This window comes from Coptis chinensis, chromosome 8 (assembly GCF_015680905.1).
Source record: "Coptis chinensis isolate HL-2020 chromosome 8, ASM1568090v1, whole genome shotgun sequence".
Taxonomy (NCBI): Eukaryota; Viridiplantae; Streptophyta; class Magnoliopsida; order Ranunculales; family Ranunculaceae; genus Coptis; species Coptis chinensis.
In genome coordinates, this window is record NC_141463.1 from 18290174 (window position 1) to 18304134 (window position 13961).

The 13961-nt window shown below is 36.4% G+C and overlaps 2 long non-coding RNA genes and 1 pseudogene across 2 annotated transcripts; 2 read left to right on the forward strand and 1 right to left on the reverse strand.

The window, feature by feature from the left end:
• The first annotated feature begins 2862 nt into the window (after nucleotides 1-2862).
• Nucleotides 2863-3306, forward strand: LOC147480323 (putative 4-hydroxy-4-methyl-2-oxoglutarate aldolase 3 pseudogene; annotated as a pseudogene).
• A 7985-nt stretch (nucleotides 3307-11291) lies between these two features.
• On the reverse strand, nucleotides 11292-12099 carry LOC147480324 (uncharacterized). Its single transcript, XR_015206926.1, has 2 exons — nucleotides 11997-12099; nucleotides 11292-11891 (listed from the first exon to the last, which is right to left on the reverse strand). It is a non-coding gene; the product is annotated as an uncharacterized LOC147480324 (long non-coding RNA).
• A 602-nt stretch (nucleotides 12100-12701) lies between these two features.
• Nucleotides 12702-13948, forward strand: LOC147480325 (uncharacterized). The gene is made up of 2 exons (XR_015204482.1): nucleotides 12702-12828; nucleotides 12901-13948. It is a non-coding gene; the product is annotated as an uncharacterized LOC147480325 (long non-coding RNA).
• Nucleotides 13949-13961: the final 13 nt, after the last annotated feature.

Here is a 13961-nt window from a genome sequence, read left to right on the forward strand (position 1 = left end):
AGACTGACTGACTATTGCAACACGGAAATGGTAGTACATGTGGTAGAGTCTGTAAATTAGCAGTTACCTATTCAAGCATTCAACTTTGTACTAGCATATCAGCATATGCATGTTATCCCGAGAATATCATTAACGCCTTCGACCAATGAAATACCATTTCAAATGACCAGACAACAGTTTCTGATTCGATTGTCGTTTGCAATGACGATAAACAAATCTCAAGGGTAGTTTGTTAAGTACGTTGGTATTGATTTGCGAGACCAGGTGTTTAGCCATGGTCAATTATATGTAGCGTTATCAAGATGCACTTCTTCAAAACGAATCAATGTCATCCTCCCTCCTAATTCTTCACACAAGGGCAGTCTGTTAAGTACGTTGGTATTGATTTGTAAAACCAGGTGTTTAGCCATAGTCAATTATATGTGGCGTTATCAAGATGTACTTCTTCAAAACGAATCAGTGTCATCCTCTCTCCTGATTCTTCAAACCACACACCTAATATCATCGTGTATCCTGAAGTCCTGTTTTAGTTTGAGAGAAGGTGTATTTCGTAACTTTTGAGCTTTAATGTTTATTTCTCAATTTCTTTTTATACATATGGTTAAGAAATAAGGAACCCTTCATTGTATGTGAGGATTTGAATCTAGATCAGCTAACAACGAGTGTGAAATATTGACTGGTTGTTATGTTATAGCATTTTGCTAGATAAAGGAATTTGCTTTTTGGATATTTTTAGATAAAAAAAAATACAATATTTGATAGGATAATGACTTCTTAAATTTTCTGATAAATGAATGAATTTGATGCATATGTTTATATAACAAATGTCATCCTAATCCAAAACAATCTAAGTAGCATACACCCTCCATAAACACTCAATATTAATTTTGTAAATAATAGTTATTAGATTGTTGTGTTTCTTTTGCAGCTTTTAATTTAATTAATAAAAAAATGAATAACGTTATGACTCGAGTGGCGTAGCCATGGGTTAATTTCTAGTTTAAATAAACATGGGGCCTTACTCCTTAGCCAGCATTCCACTTGACCTCTGCTGTTTATTTATTTTTTCGTCAACTATGTCACTTCTAATTAAGATATTCTACAGGTTAAGGACTGTCTTAGTACTTCGGCATGGTTGAACATTCGACGAACCTATTTCAAACAAGAAGATAGAGCATGGTTGAACATTCGACGAACCTATTTCAACAAAAAGTTCAAATGTCAATGGATCACGATGAATTTTTTGGTCGAGTTTTTTGGTGAGAACGCTTGCCAAGAAGGGCTTCCCAAGACAAAATGGTTGCAGTCTCTGAGTTTGGAACTACGCCTCGAGTGCTAGACACCACCATACGTGCCTTAGTTCCTAGACCCAAGGTCTTACGTACCAAAGACGAGAAAGAAGAAGAATCAGAGGTTATTTTCATTGATGACTTCACGTTTGTCAGCAGTGATACTGCAGGGAAGTGTACATTGCCAGACCAGAAGAAGGCTTAGTTTCCTTGATCAATAATTATTTTATATTCTTTACTGATTTACTCCTGACTGCAAATCAGAATTCAAAATGGATAAAGAACAAAAGACAAAAATGGAACGTCGGTGGTCTTGTCCTTTTCTAATGAATCTGGTGTAGCATTGGTTGAACAATTACTACTTTGTATATCATCCTCATAACACTGTTTTTTAGAAGAATATGGATAGCGAGTTCTCAACCATTGAACTCACCTAACGGCTAGCTACCATGTAAAAGTCTTCTTAAAAGTCGGAAAGATAACGCACAACAGTCAACAACAAAAATTCATATACACATTTTTGGTTTTGGAGATAGGCCGGCTTCATTGTTTGCTGTCCAAGTAAGCTATACTATTTCCTTCATCAATTGTCTAGGCAAGATTATATCGTTTTTTTACATAGTTTGATATGATCATATGAAAATGATAGTCTGTGCTTTGTGATTGGATGGCATGTGCTTTCTTCAAGGAAGAAATCATGCTGTTAAATCAATTCGACCCTCGTTTTTAGCAAAATATTTATTTTAGCTCAAAATTGTGTTTGGTCTTTGCCAATGGGCCTGTATAGACTATGCAGGCCATAATTTTTTTTTGGACCTATATAACAGTCAGATCATTTGGAAATCTATAAAAATTCTATTTAGGTTAAGGGGGTGTTTGGATCCTATTTATTTATTACCAAAAAGTGTTTATTAGTGAAAAAATATTTTTTAAAAAAATAAATATATTTGGTTTCTATTTTTTTAAAAAAAATAGTTTTTCATCCAAAAAACACTTTTTAGTCCCAAAAACTTGTTTTATGATAATTAGATAAAACTTGCATTAAAAACTATTTTTCTTTGGAAACACCTAATGAACTATGTTTTTACAGTCAGATCAAAATTTGGAAATCATCTGAAAATCTGATTTGATAAAATAATTTGAAAAAAAAAAATCACAACCAAACATTTTATTGAAAAATTGTTTTTAGAATAAATACTTTTTCATAAAAATGTTTTTTAAGAAAAAATATTTTTTGAAAAAATGAGAACCAAACACCCACTAATGTGCAATGTCCATGAATATATTGCCCAATGGCCCTCATGTTCTTTTTATGCTCTATGCATGATTTTATTTCTTCTTTCTTCTTTCTCTCACATTACTAACAACTACTTGGTTCTTTTGAATTTTTCAATGCTTGCACTTACCTATTTTATGGTTTCCATGTCACTGCTAGCACTTATATGTTTATGTTGATTGGAATGTGTTCACAGGATTGAAGTTACCATCAGGCTCTCTATGTGCATCTAGCTTGGGGATCTCTCTATTCACTTTACAATCCAGTACGGGGAAGAAGATCAACTTTCAAGGAGATATGGCTGCCTTAGCTACTGCTGAAGTTTGCGACTCAAATGCCCCGCTTTTATTGAATGGTGATCTTCGTGCTCTCCAGCCAATATTCCAGGTTTATGGGCAAAGCCGAGCATTCTTTGGTCCGATTGTCACGCTTAAAGTGTTTGAAGACAATGTATTGGTCAGAGAATTTCTTGAAACCAGAGGTGAAGGAAGGGTTCTTGTTATAGATGGTGGAGGAAGCATGAGATCTGCCGTACTTGGTGGTAACTTAGTACAGTTAGCTCAAACAATGGGATGGGCTGGTATTGTTGTCAATGGCTGCATTCGAGATGTTGATGAGATCAATGCCTGTGATATTGGTGTTAGAGCTTTGGCATCTCATCCTCTGAAACCCGGCAAGAAACGTAGAGGTGAAGTGCACAGAATTATATGTTGGAATCTCTTTGCTATGATTTCTAAATAGAATGGTTGTATGCAAAAGTGGAGATGATGAACAAATGGCATTCTTGTTTCAAAGTCCGAGATAGTCCCATTGGTTTTCCACCAATAATCTAGTTCGTTATGGGACCTCAAACTTCTTGTTGTATGGTTTGAGAAAAATAGGATAAAAAGTTTTGCCTTTTTCTATCTTCCTCTATAATAGAGTTGGTCTCTCTTTTCATCTAAAGGGAGGAGAGTCCAGAAAACTACATCACCATCATCGACGGGCGATCTATACAAAAACTGAGAGATAGTCACCCTTTTCCTTCCTCGAAAAGATATGGCTAAAAGCATTTAACAAAGGAGAGGGTAATACTTCTAATACAAAGTCAACCGCTAACCATTGAATCCCATGGAAGACGCCAATTCCTTTCAAAATGTTTATGCCTCCCAAAGTGAGTCCGAAGTTGACTTCCGATTTTTTATACCCATCTTCCCGCCATTCTTAAATAAGCCAAACCAAGAATGGCTTGGATTTCGGTATATGGTGAGAAGTTCCTAGACGCAGCAACTGCGTAAGCATACTACATTATTCTATCATTATACACATGGCCCTCCATACCCATTCCATTTTGCGGACCGAATGGTTGTACTTTGACCAACCGATAGTCATACATTCACTTTCAAAGTCTGAGTTGTCTGCTGAAACAATATTAGGTGTACTTCAAGAATTAGTAGGTGTACTCTCATAAGAGCTCTAGCTCAGAAGTTAAAGTGACTGCATTTTTTCAAGGGTTAACCAATATTACCCCCACTAGATGAGCCAATTAGGATTTCCCCCCCACTAGATACACACAAAGAAAAAAGCTAAATTGGGTTTACCGATTTTTTTTTGTGTGTATTTTGGGGGTGACCCTAATTTCCCATCTAATGGGGGAAATCCTAATTGGCTCATCTAGTAGGGGGTAACACTAGTTCACCCTTTTTTCAATAAACTGCTTGAATTTGTACTTGTGTTGTTTGAAAATATAAAAAATGTCGCAGCTTCAATAAAAAAAATAGCGTTGCTGTCTTTTAACACATTGGTTCATCTAAATTCCCAAAATATTCGCAGAGAGATGATTGCAGATTTCCATATCAAGGGTCTCCAAAGAGAAAAAAAAACAGTGATATGCAGATGCCGACTAACAAATTCGATAAAACCTTTGGGTGATGATACCAGAGGTCTGGGGCTCAAACCCGCCAGCATCAAAGAGTTACTGATTTCATTTAAAACAGGCTTACCAATAAAAAAAACAAACAAACAAACAAACAAATAAACAAACAAACAGTGATATATATCACCGATATTATGATACTTTGGTCGTTTGAAGTGTTAATAGGTTTTGTAAAGGGGGTTCCAAATCTTAGGAACCATGAAGAAATTCTTGGTCGCTATGGAATTTCAGCTGGACCATTATCAGTAGAATAACAATTGATTCTGTCTGAGCATTCAGCAGCTCAATCTTTGAGGAGACGTTTGTTTCACCGAGCTCACAGGTTTGAATGCTTTCATGCATGGTTCAGTACTGTAGCTGTTGAGAATTTGAGATATCCCTACACTATACTATAAGATAGCCTGGTATTTAGGAACCCCTCTCCACTGTCGAGGCAAACAATTTGTAATTTCTATAGTTGCTCAATTTCGAAACACCTCCCTCACAAAAATTAGAACAAACCCTATTTATTAATAATTTAGAAAAACCTCCCTAATATCACTTAAATTATATAATTATCTCTAATTTCCCTCGCTAATATTAGAACAAGCTCTATTTTATTAATAATATAGAAAAACCTTTCTAATGTCACTTAAATAACATAATTATTCCCTATTAAAAATATAGATGAACCTTTCCTATATAATTACAAGAGGGAATTAGATTTCCACCCCCAGCAACTTTGCCAATTAGATTTCCACCCCCAGTTCTTCCAATATTAGACTTCCACCCCTAACTTCACACCAAAATACATTCCGTCTGTTTGCTGCATGTGCAAGTACACATCTACCCCTCACCAGGTAAAATGACAAATAAACCCTTTGACTCCCCCAAGACCAAAACTCATCCAATTGCCACGTGGCATCATCACACCCATCTAATCCAACGAACCTAAAATTTTTCCCTAAATGACGTCCACTACCCCTGCCCACCTAAAATTCCCAAAATAACCTCACTCAAGTTTTCTCAATGGCCACGTGTCATCATCCTAACCAAATCTATCAACGGTGGAGAACAAAACATGCACAACACGTCTCATCAGAGAACATTTCAGGGGCACATGTTACTCTTCTTAGCTAAGCTAAGCTAAAGAAAAAAATCGTTGAATCATCCTAAGTTATCTTCTTCATTGTGAACTCCAACATGATGTAAAGCTCCATCTTGACAAACCCAACTTTATCTAGTTTACTAGACAAATCCATATGAACAAGAACTCAAAGCAAGTACAATGAAGCAAGTAAGTAGGTGGTAGCTGGTTTACTTACACGTGATCTTACAAAAACTTCAAGGTAAGTTGCTTAAATTTCACACCTTTAATCAGTTTTAACATGTTTTTAGGTGGTTTAAAGTGTGTCAAGTGAGAAATGTAAAACTTTTAGTCTAATGTTTAACTTTCATGATAATGTTATTGTTAAAAACCTATGTCTGAGTACAATAAATTTAAGTTTTTGTCATTGTAACATGAGTTATTATTTGTATAGTTGAAAACGTGTATAATTGTGGAATGTTTTGTTTTATAAATATGTTTGATTCATGCTTGTATTGTAAGCTGGATATTTTGTTTGTTTGGTTGTTATAATAATCAGATGGAAAGGGACTGTTTGGCTAAAAGAAACTTGATCCTTCATTATCATGGGACATTTCAAGAGGCACCTGATGGTTCACTATATTCCCAAGATAACTATCGAGGTGGTGTTATGGAGAAAATGAGGAATGTGGACGGGGATAGGATAAATTTTATGGATTTAGTATATGATATAAAGGAGAACTATTTGTTTGATATTAGTGTAGGATTTGAAATATTATACACTTTGAATGGTGAGAAGGTGTATGTTAAGAATGACAATGATTTGATGCAAATGTGGGCTAAAATGGAGGAAGATATAAGGGGGTGGAGTCATGTATTTGTTGAACTTGAAGGGGAACTTATAGAGCTAGTTGAAACTATGATTGTGCCAACTCCACAACTTACAACTCCAAAGTGTAGGAAGCCTACCAAAAATGTAAAGAAAATGAGTACAAGGAGAAGAAGTATCACTAAGAATAAGTCTAGCATTAAAGATAATGATGATTTTTACTCAAAGAAGTGTATTCGTACATTAGATGATTCTGATGGAGAGGATGACTAGAATGAGGATTTACCACCAATAGCACCTCTAAGTTCAGGTCCACAAGTTGATATATTAGCTCCACAAGCTGATATATTACCTCCACCACCACATACAACCAATGCATCTACTCCACACATTTCAGGTCCATCCTTTATTTCAGATTCCACAACACCCATTTCACATGCACCAACACCTTTTTCACCTCCACCACCACCACCACCAAGACCCATAGATGAGATTGAAGATGATGAGGGGTATAAGAGTACACATTCTTCTGAGGATGAGGAGGACCATGTCATTGCAAACAAAGTATACTTTGTTAACTTCATTGCAGGGACTGACAGTATTATTGATATAGATGAGGGAAGTGAGCAGTCTGTGAACAAACCATTAATTTGGGAGGTAGGAATGGAGTGGCCTAACATTGATGTTTTGAGAGATGATATAAAAGATTTTTGTATAGGAAATAAGTTTGCTGATGACTTAATCAAGAATGACCCATTAAGAATTAGAGTGGTTTGTTTAGGGGAAGACAGAAAGAAGGTACAATGTCCATGGGTAGCTTATTTCAGGAGAGATGAAGATGGATTCACAATGAGACTGAATACACTGAAGCCAATACATACTTGTCGTCCGATTGTGATATGTTGAACAGAATGGCCAATGCAAATTGGGTAGTCAGAAAAATTCAAGATCAAATGAAGGTTAGTTAATTATAAGTGTGTGGAGTTTAATTATCTCATATTTGTCTTTTTACATTGTACTAATGTAAGTACTCTTCTATTGTTTTGTCCAAGGTTCATTTCAAAACCATGACTCCTATTTTCATAAAAGAAGAAGTCATGAGGGTTTTTCATGTCAATATAAGTTATTGGACAGCTTGGAATGCAAGATTCAAGTCTCTACAACAGATTTATGGTGATTATGAGGAAAGCTACAACATGATCCCAGTGCTATGTAACATGGTATACACTTTATAAATGTTTACACTTTGTGATTTCAACTGTCAAATTGATTGTACTGAATAATTGCATGTTTGTTGCTTGCTTGTATATTTCATGAGAGTAATGGTCTATCAACTATTGCAAAATACTCAAGAGATGTTGACACACTTCAGTTTGAAGGAGTGTGTATTTCATTTGATGCTTGTATTCAAGGTTTTTCAGTTGGTTGTAGGCCATTAGTGGGGTTGGATGGTTGTTTCCTTAAAGGGAAATATGGAGGCCAGGTGCTTAGCATGGTTGCTTTAGATGGAAATAATGGTTTATTTCCATTGGCTATATACATTTGTAGATCTGAGTGTAAGCAGTCATGGAGTGAGTTTTTGAGTATCATGGCTGAGAAGCTAGAACTACACCCTTAGCCTGTTACCTTTATTTTTGACAGGCAAAAGGGTTTGATTCAAGCTGTTAAATACATATTTCCTAGAGCACAACATAGGTTCTGTTTCAAACACATGTATAAGAACTTCAAAAAGTTGTTCAAGGGTGAGTATATGGAACAACTTGTATGGGCTACCTCAAAGGCATATAAAAAGGAAGACTTTGAGAGGTGGATGGAAGTGATAAAAAAAGAAAACATTAAAGCACATAAGTAGTTGCAAAAGGAGGAATATAAAACATGGGCTAGGTCTCATTTTGCTGAGGAACTTAAAGCTGAACAAGTAAGTAGTAATTTCTCAGAGTCTTTCAATAGTTGGATCTTGGAACTGAGAGACCTTCCAATTACCTGTTTACTTGACAAATATCACATTTTGTTGATGAGTTTGAGGTACAAGAGAAAACAGGCTTGTAAAGAATGGGATCAAAATGGATTGGTCCCTAGAGTGAATAAACATATATCCAAGATGATTGATGTCCCCACTACATAGTTGAAGGTTCAGATGATCATCTTTTTGTGGTGAAAATTACCATGGTGATAGGTAGGCTGTCAATATTGTGGACCACACTTGTGAATGTAAGGCATGGCAGATGACTGGGATTGTGTGTGTTCATGTGGTGAGAGTGCACTTACCAAGGAGAGTTGAGTGGGTTGAGTACTGCAGCTCTTAGTTTTGGGTCTCATAGTACAAGCTAGCTTACACAAGTAATGTCAAACCCATGAAAGATGTCAAAGATTGGCCTAAACCTGTAAGTATTTATTTATATATGAGTTTTATATATTTGCCAAGTTTAATGTTCTTCAAACAAATTTATGTTCTTTAAACAAATTTGTAAAGTGTTCTATTTTCTTAGGATCCAACCAAACATGTGAAACCACCTCCTTTGGTGAGGGGTATTGGAAGGCCTAGAAAGGAGAGAATGAGGGCTGAGGATGAAAATGAAAATGGGCATGTCTATAAAAAGAGGAAAATGACTTGCAAAGAAATGTAAAGGAGAAGGGCATAATGCAAGGTCATGTAAGGGTCCTGCTGCATCAGAAGTATCAAGCAATGGAAGTAATGGAAGCAATGCAAAGAAAACAACATCAAGACTGAAACCTAAACCTTGGGCAAGGTCTAGAACTATGACAGGAGAGTCCACTGTCATGGACAGGGAAAAGTAAGTTGTGATTGTACTAGGTTAGTCATTGTTACTAAAATGATACCAAATCTAAATTGTTTTTGTCTTGTTTTGTAGAAAAATTGTGCGGAAGACTCAGAGTGGTATTAAAAAGGCAAAATACAAGGCATTAAGAAATGGCAGTGATGCTCCTGCAAGTGATGCTTCTGCAAGTGACCCCATAGCAAAACCACCAAGCAATGCACCAGTTAGAGTTGCACCACCAAGACATGAATACCCAAGGAAGAGCTAAAGCAATGGACATACCTTTTTCAAAGCAAAGCACCATACTATGGGTGACTTGATCATGAAGCAAGGAGAGAGGGCAAAGGAATAGTGTACATGCTGCTATGGGTGACTTGATCATGAAGCAAGGAGAAGGGAAAAAGAAGAAAAAGAATAGTGCAAGTGTTTTACATGCGGATCATAAAGAAAACGAATATTGCTAGTGTTAGGGCTCCTTTCAAGGCACCAACAGTTGTGAGTAGCTGCTAGTGTTAGGGATCCATTCAAGGCACCACCTGTCAAGCCAGTGGAGAAGCTATCTGTGAAGCCTATACAACCTAGACCAAAGTTCAAGGTGGTCAGTTTAGACTTGTTACTTTTGGAGTTACTTTTGGGATACTTTTGGAACAATGTAGTCAATGTATAGTTGGATGAATGATACTTTTGTAAGTTAGTATGTTTGCATTTGTTTTGGTTGTTTTTTACTCATTTTGGACGTAAAACATGGTGTATCTTGGGTTTTAAAACTCATTTTGGTATGTGTCAATGTATAACTCATTTTGGTTCTGGATGGATTAATGGCGTATCTTGGGTTTTAAAACTCTTTTAAAATTGGCAGTTATGGATTTATACTCTTAAGTTAGCAAGTTAGCATATTAAGAAAGAAAGTTGTGATATTGTGTTTGCTTATATAGGAAGAGACTCATATAGAAATGAGTACTCTATAGAAATAGAAATATTGTGATGAGTTATTGTGATAATTTTACATCTGTTTTCTAGGATGGCTAGTCAATGCCTCGTGAATAAACATTGTTCATCTCTGTTCTATAAAGGCATAACCACCCCCCAAGCACAACTCACATCACCAATCACATCTCTCATCTCCTCACACAAAAAATGCAAACAAAACAAACTCAACAAACAGTGGTGAAAGCAAGAACAATGAATAAATTTGAGTTAGATAGCAAACAAATTGAACAATCTTTTGAGCAAATCAAGTCATTGCTCAAAGACAAGAAAGATCAGAGCGTGTTCTTGGAGATGATGGAGAACGATGGTAGGTTAAGTCTCAAAGTCTGTAAGCACTGCAATTGCATGTGCTATTTACAGTTGGACTCTTATTTTGGTTGATGTGAAGATGAATTAGGATCATATCCTCCACCTGGCTTTGCTCCAAAACCAGGGTTTGCTCCTCCACCACCAGCCAAGGGTTTTGATTTGAAATTTGCATCACAACCAGAACCACCACAACCAACACCACCACCAACAAAAGCACATCCTCTTCTTCTCAGGCGATCATCAAAAGTAGGTGGTCCATGACCATCACAATCACCTACACATCAAGCTAAAGAAATTGTCTTGGCACTAGAAGTAGTTGGAGTCTGCATGAGCAAGAAGAAGTAATCTCAAGTTTGTCATGTTTCATGGTGTGCTCTATGGTTGAAGTTCAAGCATTCTATGTTTGAAGATCTATGTTTAGAGTCAAGTTAGGAGTTCAAGTCGATTAATCAGTGTCCTATGGTGAGTACTCTCCTATGGTAGTTCCAATGTTTTGTCCTATTATTTTCAATGTTTAGTGTTGCTATGTTAGTTTCAAGAGTCAAGAGTACTCTAGTTTCAATGTTTAGAGTCAGTGCTAGTTTTCTCTGGTTTTTTCTCAAGTCTCTTTTCTCTGCAATACTGTTTTACTCTTTTTGTTACTACTTTCCTCTGTTTTCAAACATACACTAATTTATTGAAGACTGACAAACATACTCCCCTCTGCAATACTGTTTTGCATACAGTTCAACAAATTTGAGAAGATTGATTGATTGAAGAGTACTCTTGATTGAAATTGAACAAACATTTACAACATAACTAAAACTTAAGTAAAACTTCAGAGTACTCAAAACTCCAAAACTTAATTACCAAACTTCATTAACAAACTAAAACTTCATGAGTACTTCATTACCAAACTAAAACTACACTTCAACATTTAAAACTAACTCTAAAACTAAAACCTTAAACTTGGCAGGATTACAAGATGACTCTTACAAGATTACAACGAAACATCCAAAACAAAGCAACAATATTGATAAAACTAAGAGTACTCTAACAAACTAGAGTACTCAACAAACTACAAACTTAACCCTTCTCTTTCCCTTTCACAGTCACATTTGCCTCGAACCCATCACACAAATTATTCATTTCTATTTCAATTGAAACTCTCCACTTCCCATTAGAACTCCCTATAGAAGAGCTCCCTCCATCTACAAATAACAACTTACTAGGTTGTTGCTGAGTTTGTTGCTCGATTGACTCCTTCAGAGCATCCTTCATCCATTGAAAGCCTTGGCACTTTGGGTTTGGGCAACTCAAAAACTTTTCACCAAATGAATGAGGTTGTTGTGAAGTTCTCACAACACGACCAACATCGCATCTCTTGCAAGGAGAGCCGTTCTAGGGACAATTATGAATCCAATGATCAAGCTTTCCACATGAGAAGCAACCACGATCCTAAAATTAACAAAATAGTACTCTTAACAAAATTTAAGTAACAAGAACTAATAAGTAACAGAGTACTATAAGTAACAAGAAGTAACAGGTACAAAGTGGAAATACCTTCTCTAACGTTGCTTTTGACGCGACTGATTCTCCACCACCTCCCATTTTTTCAATTTTTCTTTCTTCCAGTTCTTCTTCCCCTTTGAGTTTCTTCCAGTTCTAAGTGAACAATGGTCACGTTCACTTAAAGGTGGTTTAGAACCAAACGGCTATTTTTGCCACGTGTGGACTGATCAAGTTAGTTAGGATGATGCCACGTGGTGGTAATAGATTTGGTTAGGATGATGACACGTGGCCATTGAGAAAACTTGAGTGAGGTTATTTTGGGAATTTTAGGTGGGCAGGGGTAGTGGACGTCATTTAGGGAAAAAATTTAGGTTCGTTGGATTAGATGGGTGTGATGATGCCACATGGCAATTGGATGAGTTTTGGTCTTGGGGAGTCAAAGGGTTTATTTGTCATTTTACCTGGTGAGGGGTAGATGTGTACTTGCACATGCAAAGAAACGAGACGAATGTATTTTGGTGTGAAGTTAGGGGTGGAAGTCTAATATTGAAAGAACTGGGGGTGGAAATCTAATTGGCAAAGTTGCTGGGGGTGGAAATCTAATTCTCTATAATTACAATTACCAATTACAATTAGAATCCAAAAAAATCATATTAACTATCGAACTCAAGACGGGTTTCAAAACTTTAAGACTTTAAAAAAAAAAAAAAAAAAAAAAAAACCAATGCAGCAGCATGGTTTGCATACTTGTATACCTAATGGAGTAGTATTGAACCTGTTAAAGTGTTGAGATACACATAATCCGAAGTGGGTAGTTTAAACTTTAAAAGGCCTTGCAAAATAGTATTTAAGTTCCTAGAGCCACTACACTCATAGCCAACTGGTTTTAAGTAGGATTTGATACAACAGGCTCGCTTTCAATTTCAGTCCTTTATATATATACTAGTTCCAGTAGGTTTTAAGTAGGATTTGATACAACAGGCTCGCTTTCAATTTCAGTCCTTTATATATATACTAGTTCCAGTAGCAATCACTTTGCATAAACACTGTTGTAGTTTCTTGTTTTTTTGCAATTGGTTTCTTCCATCCGCCACCCACTACCTTCACAAACAAACCATCAACTGCTCCGTTATTAACCACTCCAGCTAAATTAGTTCTATGAAACCTAAACCACTTGTCCATTCTATTTATGAAAGTCAGAGATTCCTAAGATTGAGTCCCCTGTTATCAACAAAAAAGACGATGCACCTATTACTCAAATTAGCCTGGTTCATAGTGTTCACAACCATCACCCACAAATCAAACTCAACCCGAATCCTTAACGACCAGTCCCAACCCCCACATTTAAACCGTCCACCCATTACCTTCTTCATGCAAGATATGCTTTGCGGCACATATCATTCACCAAAACCAACAATGACTCAAGTCGACAGTGACCTACCTTTCCAAGAGCCTTTAGGTACACTATTTTCTCCCAATTAAGGTATTCCTCTGCCTAAATCCAGTCCAACCGCGCCCTTCACTGATCGAACAATGGAGATATCCGGTATAGGTTTGCCCTTCCCAGCCATAGCTACTGTTAAGAGCTTAAAATTTGGATTAGTAACAGTAATTGAGGAATTAATTCAAAGTTCCCTGTTCGGATCTTCTTTACTTGGTAAAGCACAAGGAGTCTTTGTAGTTAATTCTGATGATGGAACTAGTTACATGATGGCCATGACTGTTAAAGTTGTTAACAGTGATTTGGAGGATTGTTTGAGATTTTTTGGAGTCATTCAGAATACTATTTCAGAGTCTCATATTGCTGTCATTGGAGGCACAGGCAAGTTTAATGGTGCTAATGGATATGCCACAGTTAAGGACGTTAGCGTGGAATTCAACATTGAAGATGGAAATGTCAACATCTTTCTATTCTCTATTTATCTCAGTTATTAAAGAGACTAACTAATTGAAATGTATGCTTTATCAAAAAACAACTAATTGAAATGCATGCATTATCAGGAGTATGATTTCGTA